Source organism: Cucumis melo, chromosome 9 (genome assembly GCF_025177605.1).
Source record: "Cucumis melo cultivar AY chromosome 9, USDA_Cmelo_AY_1.0, whole genome shotgun sequence".
Taxonomy (NCBI): Eukaryota; Viridiplantae; Streptophyta; class Magnoliopsida; order Cucurbitales; family Cucurbitaceae; genus Cucumis; species Cucumis melo.
Genome location: NC_066865.1, coordinates 17,453,791 through 17,468,077, shown reverse-complemented (window position 1 = coordinate 17,468,077; position 14,287 = coordinate 17,453,791).

Sequence of the window (14,287 nt, the reverse complement as noted above, 5' to 3'; positions counted from 1 at the left end):
GATATTGACCAACTCCGTAAGGCATTCCATAAGGGTTGTGTCCTCCTCTTTTGTCCATAAGTGCTTAGGGGCCCTTGAAGAACTTGTCATACTAAAAAAAACACAATCATATTAGTCAACGAAGTAAAGCTACGAATAAGCCACATAATAACATAAAAGAGTGTGCTTCTAGTGAATTTCTAGTGTCTCATTCATATTAATGGTCAAGAAACACATTTGATATAACAAAAACTAAATTGCTCAGACAAACATATTTTTAACACTTTCACCCAACCAGTAAAGAAAACGTAAACAAAGAATTACTAATTCAACTAGTCGTGCTACTGATTACGCAACTCTCAATCATTGAACAATTCTTTGGCTAGCTCGTCCCTCTAGGCACTACATTCATTTGATGTCTCAATGTACTGTATATCATCTCCTACCATTGTCGCGTAGGTCAAATAACCCTCATCTACGTCAGGTGTTATGTCGACGTTCGTCATCTCTCTATTGATGAGGTTATGAAGTAGACAACTTGCAAGTATCGTTCGACATTGGACTTGTATAGGGTAGTATGACTTTCCTCGAATGATTGTCCATCGAGCCTTTAACAGACCAAAAGCTCGTTCAATTACATTTCGTGCAGATGAATATTTCATGATGAAGAACTCTTTCCTTGTTGGCAGTGGATTTCTGCTTCACGTCACTCTTGAAGATGGTATCTTTGCCCTCTGTATAGAGCCAGAAAATCTTCAGCACTAGGATTCCCGACATCGCATAGGTAGTAAAACCATGTGATGACATTGCATGCTTTAAATGTCGACGCTCATGCACGATAAAATTTAGTTGACAAAAAAATGGACTTACGTACCCTTCGACTCCTTCAAGCCATTCATCTCGAAATAGCACCTCGAAGGATGCGTGAATCGATAGCGGATCCTTCCCAGCCAGCTAGTATGAAAACAAAATCGCCTTTGGTATCACATAATCCAATGACGTTTGTGGCAACATCGCCCTTTCGTGTTCTATATCACGGCCTCTCATGTGCTGGAACGTTCACCTTGATATATGTGTCATCTAATGCACCAAGACAATTATGTATTGCATAAAGACTAGGCAATCGCGGGTTTCACCTCTTCACATTTGAGTACATAGTTTATTTAAAAATGAATCTCAAACCACCTTCAGCGTGGATCTGTGCACTCATTTATAACTGGTTGTGGTTTTTTAAACAACTAAGCATGCACCCGTAAGACTGCCAACAATACTATGTTGAAGTGCCCTGAAATTGTCTCATCAGACCACATGAACTCCCGTTAAATCTCTCAATTCTTCACGTCATGCGCTAGTATGTGGAGGAACATTGTGACCATCTCCTTCACATCGACAATTTTCGTCGATGCTAATCCAATAGAGGTCTTAAGTATGTGGTATAGAATGGTGAAACATTTTCGGTTCATTTCTCGTACTTTGCCAACATACTTAGGTCAGACTCATGGATCATGCAGAAGTATGCTAATTGCCTAATTCTATGCCTAATCTCATAAGGTATATGAGTTATCCTCTTATATCGTTCTGTAACCACTCCAACATTAGTAGTAATTGACGTCTGGATGTTAAGAATGCGGTAAGTATGGAAGTTAATTCATATTCATCCATTACAACTTCTATATTGATACCCTATTGAAAGAAATGGTCCTTTAAGCTTGGAACTTTTTTTTAAAACAAAATCAAAGACATATCGTTACAACACACAAGGGACGAGAGTACATGAATCATGATTTTTTGTTACCAAGTATTAGGTGTGACGAAAATAGCAGCGATACTATTGAAGTTGTTATGTTTCTTAAATACGCATTATATGACTATGAATTTCTAATGCTTCAAAACTAACGTCGCATATATAATGATATCATTTATTCATCTATAGTTTTATTTCAAAAGTCAAGGATATTTTGAGATGTATTTTATACCGAAAAATGTATAGCATTTTCGCATAAGTAACCAAAATTTTGTAGAAAACACTAGTATATGTATATGCATCTAAACATTTTTTATCCTATAATTGTAGTAAAAATTGAGTAAAAAATTTTGGTTTTTATAAAGTTTTGCAAATTACTTTTTTAGAATACCAACACAATATTATAAAAAAAGTTGTTATATTGCTAAATAAAGAGAATGGTTTTCTTTGGTTCAAAAGCTTAATTTTGGAAAATGAAGTATTTATTTTCTGTTAAATTTCAAATGACAGTCTTATCGTTTGGTATGATAGTTTTTTATGGTCGTTTCATAATTTTTGTATTGTCCAATATGAGCTTGGAATTTGGGAAAAAGATATTAATTTTTATTTTCATAAATAGAAGTGAGTGGAAAATACAATGCTTGTCTAAGACAACTACTTTGATCTTCCTATGTTTATGTTTTAATATAATTACGTTCATGAAATAATTTATTCCTAAGGTACGTGAACATGTGAATGAAGTGCGATTTAGATATTTCAAAAAATGAATTCATTACATGAAGTTGGAGAAATACAGTATTAATTAAATTGGTTGAAATCATAATAAATAATGAAAGTTCATAAAATTACATATATAAAAATTCTTTTGTTTGTCAGCAAAATGAAACAAAAACTGCATTAATACATACAATTTAATTTATACATAGAAGGAAGACATAAAATCCTCTGTTCAAACGTATACAAAGAAGAAAATGGAATATGGCATATAGGGAGTCGACTATGTTACCTCACAAGACAATGAAGTTAGTGAATGAATCTCTGAAAATATGAAGACGAAAAAAACGAAACAAGTTAGATCCTACAACATAAATCCGTAAATAGGAAGGAAAGCAAAAGTTTGGGAGACACACCATTTTCTTAATCGAAGTACACACACAAGCATATACTAGAAAATCGAAGGACGAACACATAACTAAAAAAAAGTTAAAGTAAGGGAATGAGGAAGCCTCATAGTAAGTAAGTTCGCTATCATAGTCGAACTTCATTTTTATGTTCATGTGGAAGACAAATTATGCATTAAACAAGGCACACATAATATGGGAAAATACAACATTGTTTCCTAAGTATGGGTGTCAGAAGAAACAATGTGAAATGTGTATGGAAAAGAAGGAAATAAGTAGAAAAACAAAATTTGCATAACAGGCTAGCAAGCAAAGTAATTGCATTTAATGGAGGCAATAGCAAATATACATAAAGAAGGAAGAAAGAAAGTAGGAAAAAGAGAGTGTTGAATGTAACATAAAAGTAGGAAAAAGTATTTAAGTGTGCACCATCAAAGAAGACAAAAATAATAGAAAAAGGATTATCAATGTCATTACTAAAATGTATGTATAAGTGGATGTATGTAGAGGTACAGAGGACAACAAGCAAATTAAGAATGGTGACAAGAAAACATGGTGGGCATACCAATGAAGTGAAGTCGTGCAAAAACGAAAAACAAGTGAGGATGCACCTAATACAAATGTGGGACAACAAATTTATAATACAGAAAGGTAGCAATTAATGATGCAGAAAAGAATTTTCAACAGTAAAAAACCAACAAGATCCCAAGAAAAATGGTCAAGACATCAAATCAGGCAAGACATATGAAGGGGGGAAAGACAATCAAATATATGGTACATCTAAGGAGTGCAACATAGGTGTTGAAAAAAAATCTAGGAGGGGTCAAAGGATGTGAAGAAGAATGAGAAGTAAACAATGACATAAACTAAATGAATTAGCCATGAGAGGGACTCAAGAGAGGGATGACATTGACACTCCATTCACGTTTTATACGTGATAATGTTTGGTTTCTAAACAACACAGAGAGTATGGAAATGACCAAATACATACAGAATGCACAAAATTATTCGAAAAAATTATTCATTAGATTATTCATAACAACACAGAAAGCGCTTCATAAGAACACATAAAATGATTTGCAAATAAGCAAAGAGAAATGCATAAAAAAATTTCAAACAGGAACCTCACCATCGGCTTAAATGGGAATTTTACAAACTGGATTGAAGACCGACCACCCTGCTGTGCTCCGTCGTTACCCCTACGGAACTCACGTGTAGCAAATGTTCTTTGTGGGCTAAACCGGTGTAGGTTATCTATGTCGAAGGTCGTTTCGGTTCAAATGAAAACTGTGAAAGTGGACGTTGGAGCAGCAAGGGGGAAATTGAACCAGAGTCAAAATAGCAAAGCCATACAACGAATGTGACAGAGGATGGCGAAAAGTTTCAGAGGCTACGCATTTCATGCAATCATTAAAGGAAACTTTTTAAATTGGAACCTTAAAATCTTTCAGAGGCAGCAACGAAATGCAGCCATCAACGAAAGGAATTTTGGTTTTCAAGATCTGAGAAGCCGAAAAGGAAATGAAGTTCAAAGACAAAGATATAGAAAACGACAGTCGATTGAGAGAGAAAAAATTGGAAAAAACGTTGATCTATACTTTTTTTCAAGAAGAAGAGGACAGCGGAAAGGAAGGAGGATGAAGAGGAGGGAAGACGATGATTTGGACCATGGAGTATGGAAGGGATTTAAACAAGTTACGGTCGATGAAAACGAGGGTTATGGAGAAGAGTAATGAGGGAGTGAACGACGACATGAGGGAGATTAGGGTAAGGGTTATGGGGGAAATAAAATAGGGTAAGGGGGGTTAAGTAACCCTAATCCTCCTCTTATCTTTACCCTGACCTCAAACAAGGAGTAGGCAGCCCACTCCTAACCCCCTTAATCCCTCATTCAAACATACCCTAAGTTACAATCGAGCCTCACACTTGGAGACTTTGGGTGAATAGTGACACATAATGGTCTGGAGATTAGTCTGCATTTGAGATACAAATTGTTATAGTGTATGTTTCACAGTATGTGTTATTATAAGTTGTGTTTAGAGTGGAGACTATTATAACGTGGGTTTTTCACTATTTTTTTCTACATGAAATATACATTTTTCTTAAATTGATTTTATTAAATATTATTAATTATGATATTCATTTAATAAATTTAGATTTGAATATGGTTTTTCACTACTATTTTTTTGCTATGCATATATATGGTACCTGAAATAAAAAATTTTCTTCAAATAATTTTATTAAATTTTATTTATTAATTGTTTTTCAATAGCTGCTTTGGTTATAATTTCACAATGTGCAAAAAATCCCTTGCATATTTATGTTAAATATTTATTTTTAAATTTGTCTAAAGTTTAAAGAATTTTTTTTTTTTTAAAAAAGATTTGGGGTCAAATTGAAAAAAAAATCAACATTTGGCATAATTAAGTCAATTAGGACAAAAATAAAAAATTCACCTACAAATCAAGAATAATATTTGGCATAATTAACTCGGTTTGTTAACTTTTATTTTTTCCTTTTTGTAGTGTTAAATTTTAGAAACAACCAAATTTTAGTATCACATGGTTATATTAGACAAATCCTTATAGAAAGGGAATCCATTCATTAATTCTCTCGTCACCAGATCAATCAACAAAGTGCGTTTAAGAATCCATGGCAAAGAAGGTTTGTTAAAATTTGTAAGGAAATTGGATGGAGAAAGATGAACACCGAACATAAACATTAACACTAGTCTTTTTTGCCAATCGCCTCTTTAAATTTTTTCCTTTTATGGGAAATTTCTAAATATTTATTCTCTATTTTATTTGGAAGTTCAAACAAGAAATTCATCTTCCTATGTTCTCTTCTTCTTCTCTTTAGATAAATTACACCCAACAAAATCCAGTTTACCCACAAAATAAACTAGGTTTATTCCCACTACACAAAATGGTAAAAGCCGAAAACTCTTCCAATTCCAACTTCAAACACATGCTATAGTAAGAAAGAGTAACAAATTTGAGGAACAAAAAGAAAGCATATGCAAATTCAAACATTAAGAAATGGAGAAAAACAAAATGAATCTCATAATTTAGGAAAATCAAATGAAATCCCACTAAGAGAACCGAAGAAGAGAAGATGTCAACAAAAAAAAAGATGAGAAATAGTGGTGAAAGATGAACAACGAAAAGAAAAAGAGGAAAATGCGGGAGAAGAAGAGAAGATGAACAACGAAAAAGAAAAAGATGAGAAGTATCGCGTGGAGTTTGGGAGCAGTGGAACAATGTTATTGGGGATTACAATAACCCTAATCCCCAATTAGACAACTCTGTCGCCAAACGTGGAGTGAACTAGATCTTGGACCACTCCACTCCACTCCTAAGTAATAGTTAGGCCAAACAGACCCTAAATCTTTCCACAGCCAATATGAGGTCTATGATTCATTTTCCTCCTCCCCAATTATATTACAATACCTTAAGAAAAAACTTTCCATGGAGCTAAATTTGTCCCTTGATCATAAATATATTCTTATAATTTGCTTGACTTTTATATCAATGAATAAATCTTTTCATGAACTCATTGGCCCCAAATGTAAGTGATATTAAACCAAAGTAGATTACTAAACTTTGTTGTTATGCTCCTTCTAATCTCTAATATGTGGTTTCCTATTTGTTCTAGTAATTGTTGTAACATAATGTGGAACAATTTTTTATCGTGTGCCACGTAACCTAAAGTTTCACTATTCAAATTGAAAATCGACCTCAAACTCTTTAGTCTCTTTATTTTTATACATTGAGAAAATTCTCAAGGTTCACTGTTTTATACTTATCATACACAAAGTTAAAAATAAAATGTTTACTACATATTTTAAAGCTTGTTAATTTAATTGAATCAAATCCAATAATATCAGAGTCTATTAATATATGACATAAAATGCATGATATTGATTGAGAGTTTTATACTTTTACTTAGTAAAAATAGTCAATTGTGTTCCTTGTTGGTGTAAACAAAGCTATATTATTTAGTTATTATAGTTAAAGATTGATTGTTGGTTGCTATGGTTAAAGATTGTTTAGTTAGTTAGTAACTAACTTTGTATTAAATCTTCTTTATAAATAAGGCTCTTCCCTCTCATTAAGAGGTGGAATTATATTCATACAAAAATCCCTTTTATAGTTTAGACCAAATTGGTATCAAAGCATTTACGCTCTCGAGACCTATGTCTATCCGATGTGGAATCCATCCGATGTAATTAAGCAACTTGCTCAAAACCAAGAGGTTAATGTAGCCTTGTCCTCTTTCCAAGAACCACCTCGAGATGTTTGCTATGCATGGTAGCTTCGGTGGAGAGAATTGAATGAGTACTTCAGGAGGTCCTACAAAGACGATGCGACATCTCCTCCTCAAGAAATTCACAAAGAACAACAAGAGATGGTTTAGCAGTAGGGACAACATGGCATTCATGGAGCTGGACGACAAAGATCGGGACAAATCCATCAAGAATAAAGATATGGAGTTCAAGATAGAAAAAGACCTAATCAAGATTTTCAAGAACTTCCTCCTCCAAGATTTCGAGAATGCAACCAAGAATTTCAAGATTGGAGTTCTTCGGATGATGAGGAGCAAGAAAGAGAGTACGATGGCCATAGGAGGAGATTCCAAACTCATTATGGAGCAAGGAGAGAAGGACCAACCAAATATAAAATGAAGATTGATTTACCTAATGACTAACGAAACATTGAGATTTTTCTGGATTCGCAAAAGAATACTGAGAAATTCTTCAACTAAAGGTTGGCATTTCAGCATGGTGGGAGCAAATCGAGGTGAATAGAAGGAGAAATTGTAAAAGACTGATCTTTGTGTGGTAGAAAATGAAGAAACTTATGAAGGCAAGATTTCTCCCTTCTAACTATGAGCAAACACTTTATGATAAATATCAAAGTTGTCGACAAGGAGGTTGAACTATGGCTGATTATGTTGAAGAATTTCACATTTGTGGGCATGTACAAATCTAATGGAGAACAAGCAACATCTGATTTTCATTTTATTGACGGACTACATTTTGACATCAAAGAGAAGATTAAGCTTCAACCATTTTTTTCACTTTATCTGAAGCCATTTCCTACGTAGAATCTGTTGAAGAATTGATTGAAGCCAATTCAAAGAAACCTACTAGACAAAGTCCATAGGACAGGTGGAATGGTAGAAGATCCATGATATCAAATAATAGTGCTTCTCATCCACAAAATGGGAAAGAACAGGAGAAAGAAAAAAACTCTTAATCTGAATGGAAAGAAGGAATAAAGTAACTCTAAGAAGCAAGGGGAGAATCCTTATCCATGGCGGCCCAACTTAAGCAAGTGTTCTAGTGTGGGCAAACAGGACACCTCTCTAATTCTTGTCCTTAACGAAGAACAATAGCATTCTTGAATGAAGGGATGATTTGAACAATGATCAAGAAGATGTTCTTAAGCAAGAAGAAGAGATTCTTAAACAAGATGATGGGAAGAGAACTTCTTATGTGCTTCGAAGGGTCTTAATAGTACCAACAAGAGACACTTCCACCAACAAAGGTATAACTTATTCAAAACCAGATGCACCATTTAAAATAAGGTCTGTAATATAATGTGATTACCGTAGTCGTAGCTGTGAGAATTTAGTAGTCAAGCTAATTTTTGCACTTAACCTTAAACTAGATCCTCATCTGAACCCTTATAAGATTTGTTGGATCAAGAAAGGAGGAAACACGTAGGTGAATGAAATTTGCTCAATTTCTATTATCAATTGGAGGAAGTTACAAGGATCAAATTGTATGTGATGTAGTTGATATGGATGTTTGCCACATTTTACTTGGAAGACCTTTGCAATATGACACTCAATCAGTTCATAAGGAAAGGGAGAATATATATGAGTTCCAGTGGATGAATAAGAAGATAGTCTTTACCAATAAATAAGAAGAATGAATATGACATCAATACAAAGCAGTCGGGCAACCATCTCTTTATCACTGTAAGTGGAAAGCACTTTGATAAAGAGAAAGAAACTGATATTTTGGGTCTTGTAATTGCAGGCCATGCATGCTTCAGAAGAATCCTTTGAAAATATTCCTAAAAACAATTCATGATCTATTGGATCAATATCCAAGAATCAAAGAAGAACCTTTCAAGCTCCCTTCTTTGCGTGACATACAACCCAACAATGATCTTATTCTTGGATCATCACTTCCTCATCTTCGAAGCGATTCCTCCAAGGAATTCCTCATTATAGGATGAATCTAAATGAACACGTCATCTTATACCAATATATTGAAGAGCTCTTAAATAGGGGACATATACACCCGAGTGTGAGCCCCTATGCAGTTCCAGCATTATTAACTCCAAAAAAAGATGGTAGCTGGAGGATGTGTGTTGATAGTAGGGTCTTTAATAGAATAACAACCAAATATCGCTTCTCTATCCCTTGAATCAATAATTTACTAGCCCAATTGGGAGGAGCTCTTATTTTTTCAAAAGTGGATTTTAAGAGTGGCTACCACCAAATCCGTAGTCACCCAAAGGGACAAATGGAAGACTGCCTTTATAAAAAATAAAGGGTTGTTCGAATGACTTTGTGATGCCTTTTGGTCTCTTTAATGCCCTAGGCACGTTTATGTGTCTAATGCACCAAGTACTCCACTCTTTAAACAATTTGTTGCTTTTTATTTTAACGATATTTTGGTGTATAGCAGAATTAAGGAAGATCATTATCAGTACCTAAAGTTAGTATTCAAAACTTTGGAGGAGAATGAGCTATACATCAACATGAAGAAATATACATTTTGTACTAAGTAGATAGTATTCCTAAGCTTCATCATCAACAACAGTCAAGTAAAGATGGATGAAGAAAAAGTTGAAGCTATTAAATAATTGGCCAATTCTGAAGCCAATAAAAGAAGTGCAAACCTTTATGGGATTGACATCCTTTTTTAGAAAATTTATAAAAAAGAAATTCAGTTCCATAACAGATCCTATAACAAATTGCTTAAAGAAATGAGGACTTCTGTGGGGAAGTTGTCAGCAAGACAACTTTGATGTCATTAAACCGAAACTTAATAGTCTTCCAGTCTTGAAGCTGCTCGAATTTGATAATCCCTTTGACGTTGCAGTGGATGCTTATGGAGATGAAAGGGGGGGGGTTGTTTTATCCCAAGGAGGCCATCCAATGGAGTTTTTTTAGTGAAAAACTAAGCATTCATAAACAGTCTTGGAGTACCTATGAGCATGAATTATATGCTCTAGTAAGGACTTTGAAGCAATGAGAGCACTACCTTTTATCCAAAGCTTTTGTCTTGCTCACAGACCACTTCTCCTTGAAATACTTGTAAGCCCAAGAAAATGTTAACAGAATGCATGCTCATTGGATATCTTACATCCAATGCTTTGAGTTCTTTATCAAGCACCAAGGCCGGAAAGAGAATAAGGTAGTTGATGCTTTGAGCAGAAAAGACATCTTGTTAATCATTCTTTTGGCCGACATCATTGCATTTCATCATCTGTCAGAATTGTACGAAGATGATGAAGATTTTGAGAAAATATGGTGTGATTGCACTAACCATCTCCATATGGAAGACTTCCATATTATTGAAGGATTCCTCTTCAAAGGTAATCAACTTTTGCATTCCTCATACATCTCTTAGGGAAGCTTTAATCAAATAAGCTCATGCTGGAGGTTTAGCTGGCCATTTTGGTTAGGATAAAACTTTCCACATAAACAATCAAAGATTCTTTTGCAAGCAAGAAGAGATACTAATAATATTGTGAAAAGATGTGTGGTGTGCTAAAGAGCTAAAGAGTCTTTAACTAATGTCGGCATGTATTTTCTCCTATCGATTCTTATGAGTATCTGGGAAAACCTTTCAATAAATTTTGTTGTTGGCTTGTCCAAAACACAAAGGAGATTAGTTGTAATGGTAGTAGTGGACAAAATAAAAATTTTGTTGATGGCCCATTTCCTAGCTTGCAAGAAGACCAATTATGTTGTTTATGAATTCCTAAGACTATTGTTTCTGATAGGAACGTTAAGTTCCTCAACCACTTTTAGAGAACCCTTTCGAAAAAAAATTGACACTACACTCAAGTTCAGCACCACCTCACACCCTCAAACTGGTGGCCAGATTGAAGTTACTAATAGATCCTTGGGAAACTTAATTCGATGATTGAGTGAAACACACCCAAAACAATGGGACATGACCCTTTCCCAAGCTGAATTTACCTTCAATAATATGAAGAATATAACCACCAATAAATGTCCCTTTGACATTTTCTACAATAAAACTTCTAGACTTACTTTTGGTATAGCTAACTTACCTATTGATGTGGATATACAAAATGAAGCAGAAGAGATGGCGAGCCGTACAATGCTTCATAAAGAATTTCATGACCACTTAATAGAAAAATATAGCACCATAAAGAAGAGAAGAGAAGTTCACTTCCAAGTAGAAGATCTTGTTATGGCATACTTGAGAAAAAAAAAAAAGATTTCCAGCTGCAACTTATGGAAAGCTTAAGGATAAGCAGATTGGCCCTTGCAAAATGATATAGTAGAATATGATCCTAATGCCTACAAAATTGAACTACCAAAAGAACTGAATATCAACCCAATTTTTAATGTGATTGACTTAAAGAAATATCATGCCTCAGTTGATTTCAAGCTTGCTGACTTAGCTTGAGGACAAGCCTAGTTTTAGGGAGGTGGATTATAGAGTAAAACAAGTTGTATTGTTTAGTTAATATAATTAAATATTGATTGTTAGTTGTTGTAGTTAAAGATTGTTTAGTTAGTTACTCTTTGTATTAAATCTTCCTTGTAAATAAAGCTCTTCCTTCTCATTGAGGGGGCATAATACTATTCATACAAAAATTCATTCGATAGTTTACACTAGTTTTACTCCATTACATAGTCCTAAATAAATAAACGATTTTATGAAGGTCCTAGTCTCAAAAGTGGATTTTTACTAATTTTGGTTAACTTTATGAACTTTTGTAGTAAATTTCAACTGGTTTGAGGAAATTGACGCGATGTGCTTTCATTACCTAAGCTCATGTATCAGCATCACAACCCTAAAATATGAAATGGCACCCAATCGTCTGCAGTTGTTATTCTTATGGTCCAAAGTTATTTTTCAGTGCCGAAATCGCTTGGCAAATGCACGGAGCAAAAATTTCAATCTTCTCTCAATCAATTGGCACCTATAAAAGGAGGGGAAGCCTTCTTGTTCAAGCATCCACAATCACCCACGATTCTTATTGCTCCAATAGAAACTCACTGTTCAACCCATAAATTCTTCAAGAATGAAAGTTCTTATAAAGAAACCCAGGTTTAGATCATCCCTGCCTCGTAAGAGTGAGTGTAGATAAAAGATTTGACCTTGAAAAAAGAGAATCTAATCTAGAAAGTGTTAAAGAGTGTGAGATTGATTCAAATAAGTTTTGTTCATCACATTTCTAACAAGTACTTTGATTTCTTTTGTTATGTTTTCGTTATTTTATCCTTTGAACCTTTATCTTGTAAGTATGATTTATGAGCCAATAATTTGGGCTCACTCATCTTTAATCATGAGCTAAATTCTTTAGGAGATTCAACAATATAGATACCCTAGAGGGTTATGTTTTTGAGTGACCCATCATATCACTTAATTGGAACATTTTCTTTTGTTGAATTTATATATATAAAAAAATTGGTAAATTATCTGACCACATAATTTAGTGATCTAGTGGAGTTCTAATAATGATAATGTTAGGATATAAAAGGATGCCACAAAGAAATATAGGACTAAAGAAACTAAAAATAAAATTGTCACATCATCTCAACAACAAGAAACACCATATAATAAAAAATCTACATGAAAATAACCTAAGATCTAACTAACCATAGAAAATAGGCATTAGCTGCTTAGAGCTCCTAAAGAAACTTGATACAAGACTCAGTAGGAGAGCTTTCTATCCATGTCTAAGTCATTGTCCGGTATGATGCGGTGCATTGTCCAAGACACATTGCCTTCTAAAACATTGTAACACCCCTATTTATCTATATTATTGTTTGATGTTTCAATTTGTATTTAACCTATTCACCACCTACCACATTTGGTTATCAATTGTCACATTAATCACATTCCATTTTGAAAGAATTATAACTTAATTAGTCTCATAAAATATCTTGGAATCCTCTAAGATTTATTACTTCAATTGTTGCACTCAGACCTTACTGATTTTCATTCTAATTGTTCATATGCAATCAATCAATCATCTATACCTGTAATTTAAATTTTACTTAGAGTCCATTTGGAATGACTTAAAGAAAAAGGAATTATGTTTTCCAAAATCTTTTTTCTTTTCGTTATAAAAACTCTTTAAAATAAAAACACAAATATATTCAACAATTCTTTCTCAAAAGTGTTTTTGTATGGAAGTTTGTTTAGTTTATTATATTTTAATAGTATTTTTATTAATGTTAATAAAGAAATTAGTCGATGGTGGTTATTGGAGTTTGAAGGTGGCGGTCACCAGAAATGGCGATCAAAGGTTTACGATGACAGTCACTATAAGTGGCGATTGGGGTTGAGGGCACTAGAAGTGGAAGACGGAGATTGGGCGACGATAATCATAGAAAGTTGCCTATCGACAGTAGTTGAATGTTGTGATCAATGTTGGTTGACAGGTGATAGTTAAGAGTTGTGGTTGGAGTTCGTAAAAGTGGTGGTTGGAGTTTCTCATGCAACTTAGAGAGATTGACCATATCAAACACTAAAATTCATTTTTTTTCTTCTAAAAGATGGCTTGAACTGTTTATTCTAGGGATGTTTTATAACAAAATAAGTTAACATATTTACGTATATAGCAAAATTTTATAAATTACAATATTTTAGACATTTGTTAATGTAAAATTATTATAAGTAACATAAAAAACGAAGTTATTTACAAAATATAACAAAAAAAAAAAAAACTCAAATAGATTAGAGAGTTCAATAAATTTTACTATTTTTAAAAATGTCACTTTATTAATCTAAATCTACTTTGTCTATCAAAAGGTAAAATTTTGCTATATTTGTAAATACTTTTAACGGTTCTATTATTTAAAATAATTTTTCTTTATTTTAAACGGATTTGTTTTAAAAACTCATTTTTAATAGAAAATGATAAATAGTTTCAATGTTTGTTATTTTAAAATATCCCTTTATAAACACTAAAATTATTTTAAAACGACTCATTTTCTAAATTAGTTATGTGAAATGATATTCCTAAGTCCTAACCTACCTGCGATAACCATTTTTTTAGTTTAATTAAATTTATTATAGTTCTCTTGATTTTTCTTCTTACTATTGAAATAAAGTAATTGTTTAAAATTTATTTTAGTTAAATTTGAAAAAAACTATTGTAAAGAAAAATTAAGAACATACCTTCTATCATTTGAGTTCCATCTTCAATTGAAC